This window comes from Arachis hypogaea, chromosome 8 (genome assembly GCF_003086295.3).
Source record: "Arachis hypogaea cultivar Tifrunner chromosome 8, arahy.Tifrunner.gnm2.J5K5, whole genome shotgun sequence".
In the NCBI taxonomy this organism is placed as follows: Eukaryota; Viridiplantae; Streptophyta; class Magnoliopsida; order Fabales; family Fabaceae; genus Arachis; species Arachis hypogaea.
The window spans coordinates 24,547,662-24,565,586 of record NC_092043.1 but is presented as its reverse complement, the minus strand read 5'-3'; the positions used below and the strand labels follow the sequence as shown (position 1 = coordinate 24,565,586).

The 17,925-nt window shown below is 38.8% G+C and overlaps 1 non-coding gene across 1 annotated transcript; it reads left to right on the top strand.

Moving 5' to 3' along the window:
• The first annotated feature begins 5,111 nt into the window (after positions 1 to 5,111).
• On the top strand, positions 5,112 to 5,219 carry LOC112708533 (small nucleolar RNA R71). The gene has a single exon (XR_003156387.1). It is a non-coding gene; the product is annotated as a small nucleolar RNA R71 (small nucleolar RNA).
• Positions 5,220 to 17,925: the final 12,706 nt, after the last annotated feature.

Sequence of the window (17,925 nt, the reverse complement as noted above, 5' to 3'; positions counted from 1 at the left end):
GAGACTCTTCTTGGAGTTAAACGCCAGCTTTTGTGCCAGTTTGGGCGTTTAACTCCCATTCTTGTGCCAGTTCCGGCGTTTAACGCCGGGCAGTTTTGAGCTGATTTGGAACGCCGGTTTGGGCCATCAAATCTTGGCCAAAGTATGGACTATTATATATTGCTGGAAAGCCCAAGATGTCTACTTTTCAACGCCGTTAAGAGCGCGCCAATTGGGCTTCTGTAGCTCCAGAAAATCCACTTCGAGTGCAGGGAGGTCAGAATCCAACAGCATCTGCAGTCCTTTTTAGTCTCTGAATCAGATTTTTGCTCAAGTCCCTCAATTTCAGCCAGAAAATACCTAAAATCACAGAAAAACACACAAACTCATAGTAAAGTCCAGAAAAGTGAATTTTAACTAAAAACCTATAAAAATATACTAAAAACTAACTAAAGCATACTAAAAACATACTAAAAACAATGCCAAAAAGCGTATAAATTATCCGCTCATCACAACACCAAACTTAAATTGTTGCTTGTCCTCAAGCAACTGAAAATCAAATAAGATAAAAAGAAGAGAATATGCAATGAATTCCAAAAATATCTATGAAGATCAGTATCAATTAGATGAGCGGGACTTTTAGCTTTTTGCCTCTGAACAGTTTTGGCATCTCACTCTATCCTTTGAAATTCAGAATGATTGGCTTCTTTAAGAACTCAGAATCCAGATAGTGTCATTGATTCTCCTAGTTAAGTATGATGATTCTTGAACACAGCTACTTATTGAGTCTTGGCCGTGGCCCAAAGCACTCTGTCTTCCAGTATTACCACCGGATACATACATGCCACAGACACATAATTGGGTGAACATTTTCAGATTGTGACTCAGCTTTGCTAGAGTCCCCAATTAGAGGTGTCCAGGGTTCTTAAGCATACTCTTTTTGCCTTGGATCACAACTTTATTTCTTTCTTTTTCTCTCTCTTTTTTTTTCGTTTTCTTTTCTCCCTTTTTTTCGTTTCTCTCCTTCTCTCTTTTTTTTGTATTCACTGTTTTTTCTTGCTTCAAGAATCATTTTTATGATTTTTCAGATCCTCAGTAACATGTCTCATTTTTCATCATTCTTTCAAGAGCCAATATTCATGAACCACAAATTCAAAAGACATATGCACTGTTTAAGCATACATTCAGAAAACAAAAGTATTGCCACCACATCAAAATAATTAATCTGTTATAAAATTTAAAATTCATGCAATTCTTCTCTTTTTCAATTAAGAACATTTTTCATTCAAGAAAGGTGATGGATTCATAGGACATTCATAACTTTAAGGCATAGACACTAAGATACTAATGATCAAAAGACACAAACATAGATAAACATAAGCATGATTTTTCGAAAAACAGAAAATAAAGAACAAGGAAATTAAAGAACGGGTCCACCTTAGTGATGGAGGCTTGTTCTTCCTCTTGAAGATCTTATGGAGTGCTTGAGCTCCTCAATGTCTCTTCCTTGTCTTTGTTGCTCCTCTCTCATGATTCTTTGATCTTCTCTGATTTCATGGAGGAGGACGGAGTGTTCTTGGTGCTCCACCCTTAGTTGTCCCATGTTGGAACTCAATTCTCCTAGGGAGGTGTTCAGTTGCTCCCAATAGTTTTGTGGAGGAAAGTGCATCCCTTGAGGCATCTCAGGGATTTGATGATGAGAGGGGTCTCTTGTTTGCTCCATCCTCTTCTTAGTGATGGGCTTGTCCTCATCAATGGGGATGTCTCCCTCTATGTCAACTCCAACTGAATAACAGAGGTGACAAATGAGATGAGGAAAGGCTAACCTTGCCAAGGTAGAGGACTTGTCCGCCACCTTATAAAGTTCTTGGGATATAACCTCATGAACTTCTATTTCTTCTCCAATCATGATGCTATGAATCATGATAGCCCGGTCTATAGTAACTTCGGACCGGTTGCTAGTGGGAATGATTGAGCGTTGGATAAACTCCAACCATCCCCTAGCCACAGGCTTGAGGTCATGCCTTCTCAATTGAACCGGCTTTCCTCTTGAATCTCTCTTCCATTGGGCGCCCTCTTCATAAATGACTGTGAGGACTTGGTCCAACCTTTGATCAAAGTTGACCCTTCTAGTGTAAGGGTGTTCATCTCCTTGCATCATGGGCAAGTTGAATGCCAACCTTACATTTTCCGGACTAAAATCCAAGTATTTCCCCCGAACCATAGTAAGCCAATTCTTTGGGTCCGGGTTCACACTTTGATCATGGTTCTTGGTGATCCATGCATTGGCATAGAACTCTTGAACCATTAAGATTCCGACTTGTTGAATAGGTTTGGTAAGAACTTCCCAACCTCTTCTTCGGATCTCATGTCGAATTTCCGGATATTCACTCTTTTTGAGTGAAAAAGGGACCTCGAGGATCACCTTCTTCAAGGCCACAACTTCATAGAAGTGGTCTTGATGCACCCTTGAGATGAATCTTTCCATCTCCCATGACTCGGAGGTGGAAGCTTTTGCCTTCCCTTTCCTCTTTCTAGAGGTTTCTCCGGCCTTGGATGCCATAAATGGTTATGGAAAAACAAAAAGCAATGCTTTTACCACACCAAACGTAAAAGGTTTGCTCATCCTCGAGCAAAAGAAGAAAGAAGAGAGTAGAAGAAGAAGAAATGAAGGAGATGGAAATGGCTTTGTGGTTCGGCCAAAGGGGGAGAAGGAGTGTTTAGGTTGTGTGAAAAATGAAGGAGTGAAGAGGGGTTTATATAGGGGTGAAGAGAGGGGTAGGGTTCGACTATGGGAGGGTGGGTTTGGGTGGGAAAGTGGTTTGAATTTGAATGGTGAGGTAGGTGGGGTTTTATGAAGGATGGATGTGAGTGGTGAAGAGAAAGATGGGATTTGATAGGTGAAGGGTTTTTGGGGAAGAGGTGTTGAGGTGATTGGTGAATGGGTGAAGAAGAAGAGAGAGAGTGGTGGGGTAGGTGGGGATCCTGTGGGGTCCACAGATCCTGAGGTGTCAAGGAAAAGTCATCCCTGCACCAAGTGGCGAGCAAAATTGCTACCTGTGCCAATTCTGGCGTTAAACACCGGGCTAGTGCCCATTTCTGGCGTTTAACGCCAAGTTCTTGCCCTTTTCTGGCATTTAACGCCAGTCTGGTGCCCCTTTCTGGCGTTAAACGCCCAGAATGGTGCCAGACTAGGCGTTAAATGCCCATCTGCTAGCCTTACTGGCGTTTAAACACCAGCAAGTTCTCCTCCAGGATGTGCTATTTTTCTTTCTGTTTTTCTTTCTGTTTTTTCTTTTTCAATTGATTTTGTGACTTCTCATGATCATCAACCTACAGAAAACATAAAGTAACAAAGGAAAATAGATAAAATATAACATTGGGTTGCCTCCCAACAAGCGCTTCTTTAATGTCATTAGCTTGACAGTGGGCTCTCATGGAGCCTCACAGATACTCAGAGCAATGTTGGAACCTCCCAACACCAAACTTAGAGTTTGAATGTGGGGGTTCAACACCAAACTTAGAAGTTGGTTGTGGCCTCCCAACACCAAACTTAGAGTTTGACTGTGGGGGCTCTGTTTGACTCTGTTTTGAGAGAAGCTCATCATGCTTCCTCTCCATGGTGACAGAGGGATATCCTTGAGCCTTAAACACAAAGGATTCTTTATTCACTTGAATGATCAATTCTCCTCTGTCCACATCAATCACAGCCTTTGATGTGGCTAGGAAGGGTCTGCCAAGGATGATGGATTCATCCATGCACTTCCCAGTCTCTAGGACTATGAAATCAGCAGGGATGTAATGGTCTTCAACCTTTACCAGAACATCCTCTACAAGTCCATAAGCTTGTTTTCTTGAATTGTCTGCCATCTCTAGTGAGATTTTTGCAGCTTACACCTCAAAGATCCCTAGCTTCTCCATTACAGAGAGAGGCATGAGGTTTACACTTGACCCTAGGTCACACAAGGCCTTATTGAAGGTCATGGTGCCTATGGCACAAGGTATTGAGAACTTTCCAGGATCTTGTCTCTTTTGAGGTAATTTCTGCCTAGACAAGTCATCCAGTTCTTTGGTGAGCAAAGGGGGTTCATCCTCCCAAGTCTCATTACCAAATACCTTGTCATTGAGCTTCATGATTGCTCCAAGGTATTTAGCAACTTGCTCTTCAATAACATACTCATCCTCTTCAGAGGAAGAATACTCATCAAAGCTCATGAATGGCAGAAGTAAATTCAATGGAATCTCTATGGTCTCAGTGGTAGCCTCAGATTCTCATGGTTCCTCATTAGGGAACTCATTGGAGGCCAGTGGACGTCCATTGAGGCCTTCCTCAATGGCGTTCACTGCCTCTCCCTCCTCTCCAAATTCAGCCATGTTGATGGCCTTGCACTCTCCTTTTGGATTTTCTTCTGTATTGCTTGGAAGAGTACTAGGAGGGAGTTCAGTAATTTTCTTGCTCAGCTGACCCACTTGTGCCTCCAAGTTTCTAATGGAGGACCTTGTTTCAATCATGAAACTTTGAGTGGTTTTGATTAGATCAGAGACCATAGTTGCTAAGTTAGAGTTGTTCTGCTTAGAACTCTCTGTCTATTGCTGAGAAGATGATGGAAAAGGCTTGCCATTGCTAAACCTGTTTCTTCCACCATTATTGTTGTTGAAACCTTGTTGAGGTCTCTGTTGATCCTTCCATGAATGATTTGGATGATTTCTCCATGAAGGATTATAGGTGTTTCCATAGGGTTCTCCCATGTAATTCACCTCTTCCATTGAAGGGTTCTCAGGATGATAAGCTTCTTCTTCAGATGAAGCGTCCTTAGTACTGCTGGTGCATTTTGCATTCCAGAGAGACTTTGAGAAATCATATTGACTTGCTGAGTCAATATTTTATTCTGAGCCAATATGGCATTCAGAGTATCAATCTCAAGAACTCTTTTCTTCTGATCTATCCCATTGTTCACAGGATTCCTTTCAGAAGTGTACATGAATTGGTTATTTGCAACCATTTCAATTAGTTCTTGAGCTTCTGCAGGCGTCTTCTTCAGATGAAGAGAGCCTCCAGCAGAGCTATCCAATGACATCTTGGACAGTTCAGAGAGACCATCATAGAAAATACCTATGATGCTCCATTCAGAAAGCATGTCAGAAGGACACTTTCTGATTAATTGTTTGTATCTTTCCCAAGCTTCATAGAAGGATTCTCCTTCCTTCTGTCTGAAGGTTTGGACTTCCACTCTAAGCTTACTCAATTTTTGAGGTGGAAAGAACTTTGCCAAGAAGGCATTAACTAGCTTTTCCCAAGAGTTCAAGCTTTCTTTAGGTTGTGAGTCTAACCATGTCCTAGCTCTGTCTCTTACAGCAAAAGGGAATAGCATAAGTCTGTAGACCTCAGGGTCAACCCCATTGGTCTTGACAGTGTCACAGATTTGCAAGAATTCAGCTAAAAATTGATGAGGATCTTCCAATGGAAGTCCATGGAACTTGCAATTCTATTGCATTAGAGAAACTAATTGAGGCTTAAGCTCAAAGTTGTTTGCTCCAATGGCAGGGATAGAGATGCTTCTCCCATAGAAGTCGGGAGTAGGTGCAGTAAAGTCACCCAGCACCTTCCTTGCATTGTTGGCATTGTTGTTGTTTTCGGCTGCCATGTCTTCTTCTTTGAAGATTTCTATTAGGTCCTCTACAGAGAGTTGTGCCTTAGCTTCTCTTAGCTTTCGCTTCAAGGTCCTTTCAGGTTCAGGGTTAGCCTCAACAAGTATGCTTTTGTCTTTGCTCCTGCTCATATGAAAGAAAAGAGAACAAGAAAATATGGAATCCTCTATGTCACATTATAGAGATTCCTTGAGGTGTTAGAGGAAAAGAAAAGTAGAAGGCAGAAGTAGAAGAATTCGAACTTATTAATGAAAGATGGAGTTCGAATTGTGCATTGAGGAGTAGTGTTAGTCCATAAATAGAAAGATGTGAGAAGAGGGGAAGAAATTTTCGAAAATATTAAAAAGATTTTAAAAACATTTTGAAAAACTTTAATTGATTTTCGAAAATAAGAGTGGAAAAGAAATCAAGTGATTTTTGAAAAAGATTTTGAAATAAGAAATTAAAAAGATATGATTGAAAACTATTTTGAAAAAGATATGATTAAAAGGATATGATTTAAAAGTTATGGTTTTAAAAAGACATGATTGAGAAGATATGATTTGAAAAACAATTTAAAAAGATTTGATTTTGAAAACTAATGACTTGGCTAACAAGAAAAGATATGATTCAAACATTGAACCTTTCTCAACAGAAAAGGCAACATACTTGAATTGTTGAATCAAATCATTAATTGATAGGAAGTATGGAAAGAAATTGATTTTGAAAAAGATTTGATTGAAAAGATATAATTTGAAAAAGATTTGATTTTGAAAAATTTTGAAAACTTGAAAAAAATTTGCATTGAAAACAGAATCTTCCCTCTTGTGCCATCCTGGCGTTAAACGCCCAGAATGGTGCACATTCTGGCGTTTAACGCCCAAAGCTCTACCCTTTTGGGCGTTAAACGCCCAGCCAGGCACCCTGGTTGGCGTTTAAACGCCAGTTTGCCTTCCTCACTGGGCGTTTTGAACGCCCAGCTTTTTCTGTGTAGTTCCTCTGCTGTATGTTCTGAATCTTCAATTCTCTGTATTATTGACTTGAAAAGACACACATTAAAAATATTTTTGGATTTTTTTAATGATGAGGAATAATCAAAATGCAACTTAAATCAAATAACAATGCATGCAAGACACCAAACTTAGCAGTTTGTATACTACTGACACTAACAAAATGAGAATGCATATCAGAAACAACAAAACACTCAAGTCAAGAGAATTTAAAGATCAGAGCAAGAAAATCATCAAGAATAACTTGAAGATCCTTAAGACACATGAATGAATGCAAGATGAACAGAAACATGCAATTGACACCAAACTTAACATGAAACACTAGACTCAAACAAGAAATGTTTTTGGATTTTATGCTTTTGTAATTTTTTTGTGCTTTTTCGAAAATTAAGTGGAAAATAAAAGATATCAAAATTCTTAATGAGAATTCCAGGAATCATGCAATGTTAGTCTAAAGCTTGAGTCTAAAGAAATTAGACATGGCTAGCCAAGCTTCAGCAGGACATTGCATTCAAGAGCTAAATTGATGAGAATCAATCAGCTTTGGTGATGATAAGAACATCACCTTGAAACACTAGAATTCATTCTTAAGAACTCTGAAGAAAAATACCTAATCTAAGCAACAAGATGAACCGTCAGTTGTCCAAACTCAACAATCCCCAGCAACGGCACCAAAAACTTGGTGCTATTGCCGGATCAAAAATTTGGCACTGATGTTACCGGACCAAAATCTTACCGAAAACTCGAACAATCCCCGGCAATGGCGCCAAAAACTTGGTGGGCGAAATTGTGATCATCAATGGCGCCATCAACATGGTACGCACAATTGTAATCTCAACTCTTTATCACAACTTCGCACAACTAACCAGCAAGTGTACTGGGTCGTCCAAGTAATAAACCTTACGCGAGTAAGGGTCGATCCCACAGAGATTGTTGGTATGAAGCAAGCTATGGTCATCTTGTAAATCTCAGTCAGGCAAACTCAAATGGTTATGGATGATGTATGAATAAAACATAAAGATAAAGATAGAGATACTTATGTAATTCATTGGTGAGAATTTCAGATAAGCGTATGGAGATGCTTTGTCCCTTCCGTCTCTCTGCTTTCCTACTGTCTTCATCTAATCCTTCTTACTCCTTTCCATGGCAAGCTGTATGTACGGTTTCATCGTTGTTAGTGGCTACCTCCCATCCTCTCAGTGAAAATGTTCAACGCACCCTGTCACGGCACGGCTATTCAGCTGTCGGTTCTCGATCATGTCAGAATAGAATCCAGTGATTCTTTTGCGTCTGTCACTAACGCCCCACAATCGCGAGTTTGAAGCTCGTCACAGTCATTCAATCATTGAATCCTACTAAGAATACCACAGACAAGGTTTAGACCTTCCAGATTCTCTTGAATGCCGCCATCAATTCTAGCTTATACCACGAAGATTCCGATTAAGGGATCCAAGAGATATCCACTCAATCTAAGGTAGAACGGAGGTGGTTGTCAGGCACACGTTCATAGGTGAGAATGATGATGAGTGTCACGGATCATCACATTCATCAAGTTGAGGAACAAGTGATATCTTAGAACAAGAACAAGTTGAATTGAATAGAAGAACAATAGTAAATGCATTAATACTCGAGGTACAGCAGAGCTCCACACCTTAATCTATGGTGTGTAGAAACTCCACCGTTGAAAATACATAAGAACAAGGTCTAGGCATGGCCGTGAGGCCAGCCTCCCAATGATCTAAGATAGCATAAGAATAAAGATAGCTACCAAGATGAAAATACAATAGTAAAAGATCCTACTTATAGAGAACTAGTAGCCTAGGGTTTACATAGATGAGTAAATGACATAAAAATCCACTTCCGGGCCCACTTGGTGTGTGCTTGGGCTGAGCTTTGAAGAATTTTCGTGTAGAGACTCTTCTTGGAGTTAAACGCCAGCTTTTGTGCCAGTTTGAGCGTTTAACTCCCATTCTTGTGCCAGTTCCGGCGTTTAACGCCGGGCAGTTTTGAGCTGATTTGGAACGCCGGTTTGGGCCATCAAATCTTGGGCAAAGTATCGATTATTATATATTGCTGGAAAGCCCAAGATGTCTACTTTTCAACGCCTTTGAGAGCGCGCAAATTGGGCTTCTGTAGCTCCCGAAAATTCACTTCGAGTGCAGGGAGGTCAGAATCCAACAGCATCTGCAGTCCTTTTTAGTCTCTGAATCAGATTTTTGCTCAAGTCCCTCAATTTCAGCCAGAAAATACCTGAAATCACAGAAAAACACACAAACTCATAGTAAAGTCCAGAAAAGTGAATTTTAACTAAAAACTAATAAAAATATACTAAAAACTTACTAAAGCATACTAAAAACATACTAAAAACAATGCCAAAAAGCGTATAAATTATCCGCTCATCATTAGTCCACTTGACCTTCCTTTATTTAGTAAAGGTTAACTAAGTGGGATTAAACTCGATTCTCATCACCATTGATAAGGATAATTAGGATAGGATTTCCGAATTGTCATACCTTGCCAAGAGTTTATTTTATAGTTATTTATTTATTTTACTTGTCAATTAAATTACTTGTTCCTTACTTTCAAAACCCCCAATTTACAAAACTCATCACCAATAATAAGAACATACCTCCCTGCAGTTCCTTGAGAAGATGACCCGAGGTTTAAATACTTCGGTTTTCAATTTATTTAGGGGTTTGTTATTTGTGACAACCAAAACGTTTGTAAGAAATGAGTTTTGTTGGTTTAGAAGCTATACTTGCAACGGGAATTCATTCTGAATTCTAGACCACGCAAAAGTTCTCTCTTCACACCTCACCATGGTAAATTCTTTTCATTTTTCTCTTTTGTAAATATTGGTAGAATTAGTTTAATTTCATGTTTTGTTTAGTTAGTTGAGTATATTTGGTAGTATAATATGTTAAATAAGGTTTTATGGTGTTTTGGTAGCTGTTTGGAGGTTTGGAACGCCTGGATTGGTGCAAAAACATAGAAAAAATTTTTGAAAAATAGAGCACCATCCACGCGTACGCGTACGGTACGCGTACGCATGCCCAAGCTTTTCGGCCATTCCGCGCGCAAGCGTACATGACGTGTCCGCGTGGATGCAGAAGTTCCACCCCCAGCCAATGACCTGAGAGTTGCGCCTGCACTGTGCAAACTTTGTGCTTGAGGCACAAACATCAACCCGCGCATAAGCGCGATAGACGCATGTGCGCCCCATCTCTGGTTCACCAGGAACGCATACGCGTTCCTTGCGCGTACACATCACGGCCATTCCACTACCATCCGCGCGCGCGGCATGTGCTCGTACTCGTGGATGTCTTTCCTTCACTACATTTATTTTCTTCTCCTCTTTCCATTTCTTTCCTCCTCCTTTCCTCTTCCCTTCTCCTACCCCTCATCCAACACTTCCCAACACCATTGATAACCATTTATTTTAGTTAGTTAATTAGTTAGTTAGTTAGTTAATTAGTTGGTTTTAGTTTAGTTTTCATTTCATTTTCTCTTTTTCATTTTAAGTGTTGGATTGTTATTCTTGTTTACTACTAATTGCTGCTGGATAATAAAAAGGATGTTATCTTAACATCATTATGTTTATAATCTTTGTTGGATTTTATTGTTGAGGTTATATTTTGCTACTTGGTTTTGAGTTTTTCATGCTTACCTTTTAAGAATACCAAGTGATGAGAAATGCCTTCAAGCATGTTTAATCTTTTTGAATTGCATGATTTGGCCACCATGTGATTTGAATCCTTTTCCTTGCCTAGGCAATCTCTTGATTGATGATGTTGTGCAATTACTTCAATGCATTGTGCTTCTTGTTCATATACATCCATATGTTTTTAGCTTGAATGCTTTCATGCTTCTTCAATGCTTGTTTTACCTTACAAGTTCACTTAAAGCATCTCAAGCACACTAGGATAAGTGAAGTGTATACTTCTTTTGTGACATCACTTTTTATGCTAATGTGTGTTCTAAACCGCGTAATTTAGAATTCACATACATAATATTTCCTAATGTCACATTAATTCACTCACTCAATTCTAGTGATTACTACCTCATTCTAACAATTATGCTTCCTTGCTTTTGTCCCTTCTCATCTTATGGTGTTATATTTTTGTTTTTCATGAATGATGCACCGCAAGCAAAGATGGAAGCGGAAGAAAGAATACACAGTAGCCGATTGATCTACCAGCTGAAGGTAGCAATCCGAAGAGTCGCCGTACCCCCTTGCTCATCTTTGAGTGCACCGAGGACGGTGCAAACTTTTAAGTGTGGGGAGGATGTCCGACCGATCGGCGATTTTGGGTGACAAGTTCCTAATTCCAACACTTTTGCATTTTATTCTAGGATTTTAGGATTTTTACTTGCATTTTCTTTTTTTTTCATATGTATACACAATAAGCTTAGTCAAAATAATGAAAATTTTCAAGGATTTCTATCTATAGGGCACCAATTGATTTGAGTGAAAATTTTTCATAGAACTTGCTTGAATTATATATCTTGTGGATCATGTTTTTGAGCTAAGAACATAAGCTTGTGAGATTTGAGCCTAATGGTGTGGTTACATCTTATAACCACTTATTTTTCCTTCTTGTGTGCATTATTCTCTTTCTATGACTGTAATCTTTGATTTGCTTGATTCTCTATTTCCATTATTTTGTGTGTTCATGCATTTATATGATTGAGGCCATCATTTTATTTAGCTCACTTACCCAAAAAGCCTTACCTTTGATCTTCCTTTGTTAGCCAAATTTAAGCATACGATTAACCCACTTTGTTCTTAATTTAGCACATTACAAGCCTTAAAGTGGAAAACAATAAAAGTCCTTATTTGGATCTTTGATTAGCTTAGGCTAGTGTGTGAGTATCATTCAAGTGTGGGGAATTTTGGGACATTGGGTGAATAAAAGGGTAGTTTTGTTTTGTTATTGAAAATATTGGGAAATGGGAACATACTCATATATTGATCAAATGTAAAATCTTATGCATTGATGTTCTTGTATATAAAAAGAAAAAATGATGAATGAGAAAAAAAAGAAAAAGAAAAATAATATGGAAAAGAAAAAAAATAGAAAAAGAAAGAAATGGAGAAAAAGAAAGAAATTAAAAGGGGACAAAATGCACCAAAACAAAACTCAATAAGGATCAATGCATAAGTGTTGTGAAATGAAAAGAAAATGCATGAGTATGTTAAAAAAGTGAAATTGGGTAGTTAGGTTAGAACTTAATTGTATAGGATGTCATAGGTTAGGTGGGAAGCTTAAGCTTATCAAAGATTCAAATTTCAAGCTCACTTGACCAAATATGCATCCTACCTTGACCCTAGCCGCATTACAACCAAAGAAAAGACCTCATGATACTTGTATGCATGCATGAGATATATGTCGATTGTTAGAAGAAAAACATATCTTAGAAAGCATGATTAGGAGAGAATGGAGAGAATCAACCCTAAACACTTGAGCGAATAGAGTGCAAATACATCCGGTGAGGGTTTGATGCTCAATTACATGTTTCCACCTATGATCATCTCCTTTCATGCAAGTTTGTAAAAATATTTAATAGCTCAATTCAATTGTGGTTTGGCATGGTTGTTAATACCTTTGGCCCTTGTGCATATATGCTTCTTGGGAATTGATTTATTTTAACCAAGCAATTGCATTCATTTAGATAGTTGCATATAGGTAGATTGCATTTAGTTAGTTTCCATTGAATAAATGCCATACCCTTACTTCATTCTTGGTTTAAGCATGAGGACATGCTTGGTTTAAGTGTGGGGAGGTTGATAAACCCCATTTGTAGGGTTTATCTTGTGTTGAATTTAAGGGATTTTATGACCTTTTTACCCACATTTATTCAATGAAATAGCATGATTTCATGATTGTCTCCCAATTTGTGCTTAAGTGTGAAAACATACTTTCTAGGTCCTTAATTAGCTAAATTTAATTCACCTTTGATTCCACTAGATGCCTTGATTTGTTTGTTAAGTGATTTTAGGTTGAAAAGGGCTAGGAAAGGATCAAAAGAGTGAAAGAAAAGCATACAAAGTGGACAAGATCATGAAAAGCCAAAGAATTGAACTCGCCCATGGATGCGCGTGTGCACCAGGCGCTTACGCGCACCTTGTGAATTACCCCATGGACGCGTACGCATGCTGTGCGCGTACGTGTCAGTGCTGGTATATGATTTTTTAATGAAAACATGACCACAGCGAATTCAGAAGGGTTGTGGGGCCCAATCCCAACCAACTTTGGCGCCAAAAATGCTATTTAAAACCAAGGATTAAAGAGCAAAGGGGGATTCCATCATTCACACTGATTAGGATTAGTTTAGAGTTAGGTTTAGAGAGAGAAGCTCTCACTTCTCTCTAGGATTAGGATTAGGATTAGGTTTAGTTCTTAGATCTAGATTTTAATTCATGTTCTCTTCTACTTCTACTTCTCAATTCTTTGTTGTTACATTCATCATTCTTCTACTCTTTTATTGTAACTTCCTTTATGTTGTTCTCATACTTTGTTGTAGATCCACTCTTGTTCCTTCTATTTTCTTTCAATTCAATTTGAGGTAATTCATAATAATTGTGTTTCTTTTGATTGTTGTTATAAATTCCTTGCAATAATAGTTGTTATATTTCATTGTTGTTGTCAATTTACTACGCTTTTCTTTCATGCCTTCTAAGTGTTTGATAAAATGCTTGGTTGGATTTTAGTATAGATTTTGTTCCTCTTGGCCTAGGTAGAGTAATTAGTGACTCTTGAGTTATCTAATTCCTTTGTTGATTGATAATTAGAAGTTGCTAATTGATTTGAATGCCTCTAAAGCAAGTCTTTCCTTTAGGATTTGAATAGGACTTGAGGAATCAAATTGATTCATCCACGTGACTTTCCTCCATGGTTAGAGGTTAACTAAGTGGTAGCAATGAACAATTTGTGGTCACAATTGAGGAGGATAACTAGGGTAGGACTTCTAGTTCTCATATCTTTCCAATAGCTTTGTTAGTTGTTAGTTTATTTTCTTTTCCATTTATATTTCTTGTTTAAAATCTCAAAAACCCCAAAATAACTCATAACCAATAACAAGACACTTTATTGTAATTCCTAGGGAGAACGACCCAAGGTTTGAATACTTCAGTTTATAATTTTAGGGGTTCGTACTTGTGACAAACAATCTTTTGTATGAAAGGATTATTGTTGGTTTAGAAACTATACTTGCAACAAGAATCTATTTGCAAAATTCTAGACCACACAAAAATTCAATCATCAGCACATAAGGTGTTTGTGAAAATGCCAACTCTAGATTTTGAGTAGATTTTCACACCTTGGCTTGTGGTTTAAGTTCCTAGGATACTAGAGTCATAATGTCCGACATTTAGTGGTAATTCTTGGGTAGTTAATTGACTCTTGTTTCCATTAACGCTAGCCTTTTATCAACTAGTTTGGTAAGTTGGTTAGGACTTATGGACTAAGGTCAATTATGCTTGCTTGACTTACTTCTCGATGATTGGGGTTAACTAGGCAAGATTGACTCATCATAATTACCGTAGTTGTGGTTATGACGATGATAGGATTCCTTGGATTTTCCCTCCCAAGTCAAGGCCCCTTTTATGCATTAATTACAATTTTGCTCATTACTTAGTTCTTGATCTCTTAGTTCTTTTAATCTTTGATCTCTCGCTTGAAAATCCCTTTTTGGCCATAACAACCAAAGAAGTAACACCTTAATTGCGTTCCTAGGGAGAACGACCCGAGGTTTAAGCACTCTCGATTAATTAGAATTTGTAAACATTTGATTAAGAGAATTCATTGTTGGTTTGGACTATGCTACCAACAAATTGATTCTTGTTCTGATTGATTCCAAACCGTACAATTGTTATCTTCATCAAATTTGGCACCATTGCCGGGAAACCTTGCAATTGGTGTTAAATCTTTTGGTTGATGTGAATATGTTGATAGTGTAAATATCACTTTTTAGTTGTTTGTTTGCTTTTGTTAGTAGGTTTTTGTTTATGTTTTCTTGATGACTTTTTCACACCATCACCACAATGCACCCCAATGGAACCCAAACACTTACTTTTATAGTCACCAATCTTACACACCATCACCGCACTACATACAAAGCCAAAACCCCCACCCTTACGAGTTTGATTGTCAACTGGTGCGCGAAATTGTGAACAATACTTTTCACAACTCTCATAATCCCCGATCATGAACCCCAAAAACTTGGTGTTCAATACCATGGCATTAACACAACTTCGCACAACTAACCAGCAAGTGCACTGGGTCGTCCAAGTAATAAACCTTACGCGAGTAAGGGTCGATCCCACGGAGATTGTTAGTATGAAGCAAGCTATGGTCATCTTGTAAATCTTAGTCAGGCAAACTCAAATGGATATAGTGATAGACGCATAAAACACAAAGATAAAGATAGAGGTACTTATGTAATTCATTGGTAGGAACTTCAGATAAGCGCATGAAGATGCCTTCCCTTCCGTCTCTCTACTTTCCTACTGTCTTCATCCAATCCTTCTTACTCCTTTCCATGGCAAGCTTATGCAAGGGTTTCACCGTTGTCAGTGGCTACCTCCCATCCTCTCAGTGAAAATGTTCCTATGCTCTGTCACAGCATGGCTAATCATCTGTCGGTTCTCGGTCAGGCCGGAATATAATCCAGTGATTCTTTTGCGTCTGTCACTAATGCCCCGCCTGCTAGGAGTTTGAAGCACGTCACAGTCATTCAATCATTGAATCCTACTCAGAATACCACAGACAAGGTTAGACCTTCCGGATTCTCTTGAATGCCGCCATCAGTTCTAGCCTATACCACAAAGACTCTGATCTCACAGAATGGTTGGCTCGGTTGTCAGGCGAGCACTCGGTTGTCAGGCGATCAACCATGCATCGTGCAATCAGGAATCCAAGAGATATTCACCCAATCGAAGGTAGAACGGAGGTGGTTGTCAATCACACGTTCATAGGTGAGAATGATGATGAGTGTCACGGATCATCACATTCATCAAGTTGAAGAACAAGTGATATCTTAGAACAAGAACAAGCGGAATTGAATGGAAGAACAATAGTAATTGCATTAATACTCGAGGTACAGCAGAGCTCCACACCTTAATCTATGGTGTGTAGAAACTCCACCGTTGAAAATACATAAGAACAAGGTCTAGGCATGGCCATGAGGCCAGCCTCCCAGTGATCTAAGATAGCATAACAATGAAGATAGCTACCCCTCGATATCTCAATACAATAGTAAAAGGTCCTACTTATAGAAAACTAGTAGCCTAAGGTTTACAGAAATGAGTAAATGACATAAAAATCCACTTCCGGGCCCACTTGGTGTGTGCTTGGGCTGAGCAATGAAGCATTTTCGTGCAGAGACTTCTCTTGGAGTTAAACGCCAGCTTTTATGCCAGTTTGGGCGTTTAACTCCCATTTTGGTGCCAGTTCCAGCGTTTAACGCTGGGATTTCTGAGGGTGACTTTGATCGCCGGTTTGGGCCATCAAATCTTGAGCAAAGTATGGACTATCATATATTGCTGGAAAGCCCAGGATGTCTACTTTCCAACGCCGTTAAGAGCGCGCCAATTGGGCTTCTATAGCTCCAGAAAATCCACTTCGAGCGCAGGGAGGTCAGAGTCCAACAGCATCTGCAGTCCTTTTTAGTCTCTGAATCAGATTTTTGCTCAGGTCCCTCAATTTCAGCCAGAAAATACCTGAAATCACAGAAAAACACACAATCTCATAGTGAAGTCCAGAAAAGTGAATTTTAACTAAAAACTAATAAAAATATACTAAAAACTAACTAGATCATACTAAAAACATACTAAAAACAATGCCAAAAAGCGTACAAATTATCCGCTCATCACAACACCAAACTTAAATTGTTGCTTGTCCTCAAGCAACTGGAAATCAAACAAGATAAAAAGAAGAGAATATGCAATGAATTCCAAAAACATCTATGAAGATCAGTATCAATTAGATGAGCGGGGCTTTTAGCTTTTTGCCTCTGAACAGTTTTGGCATCTCACTCTATCCTTTGAAATTCAGAATTGTTGGCTTCTTTAGGAACTTAGAATCCAGATAGTGTTATTGATTCTCCTAGTAAAGTATGATGATTCTTGAACATAGCTACTTATTGAGTCTTGGCCGTGGCCCAAAGCACTCTGTCTTCCAGTATTACCACCGGATACATACATGCCACAGACACATAATTGGGTGAACCTTTTCAGATTGTGACTCAGCTTTGCTAGAGTCCCCAATTAGAGGTGTCCAGGGTTCTTAAGCACACTCTTTTTGCCTTGGATCACAACTTTATTTCTTTTTCTTTCTTTTTCTCCCCTTTTCTCTATTTTTTTTCGATTTTTTTTTTCATTGCTTTTTCTTGCTTCAAGAATCATTTTTATGATTTTTCAGATCCTCAGTAACATGTCTCCTTTTTCATCATTCTTTCAAGAGCCAACATTCATGAACCACAAATTCAAAAGACATATGCACTGTTTAAGCATACATTCAGAGAACAGAAGTATTGCCACCACATCAAAATAATTAAACTGTTATAAAATTCAAAATTCATGCAATTCTACTCTTTTTCAATTAAGCACGTTTTTATTTAAGAGAGGTGATGGATTCATAGGACATTCATAACTTTAAGGAATAGACACTAAGACACTAATGATCACAAGACACAAACATAGATAAACATAAGCATAAAATTCGAAAAACAGAAGAATAAAGAACAAGGAAATCAAAGAACGGGTCCACCTTAGTGATGGCGGCTCTTTCTTCCTCTTGAAGATCCTATGGAGTGCTTGAGCTCCTCAATGTCTCTTCCTTGTCTTTGTTGCTCCTCTCTCATGATTCTTTGATCTTCTCTAATTTCATGGAGGATGATGGAGTGTTCTTGATGCTCCACTCTTAGTTGTCCCATGTTGGAACTCAATTCTCCTAGGGAGGTATTTAGTTGCTCCCAATAGTTTTGTGGAGGAAAGTGCATCCCTTGAGGTATCTCAGGGATCTCATGATGAGTGGGGTCTCTTGTGTGCTCCATCCTCTTCTTAGTGATGGGCTTGTCCTCATCAATAGGGATGTCTCCCTCTATGTCAACTCCAACTGAATAACAGAGGTGACAAATGAGATGAGGAAAGGCTAACCTTGCCAAGGTAGAGGACTTGTCCGCCACCTTATAAAGTTCTTGAGCTATAACCTCATGAACTTCTATTCCTTCTCCAATCATGATGCTATGAATCATGATAGCCCGGTCTATGGTAACTTCGGACCGGTTGCTAGTGGGAATGATTGAG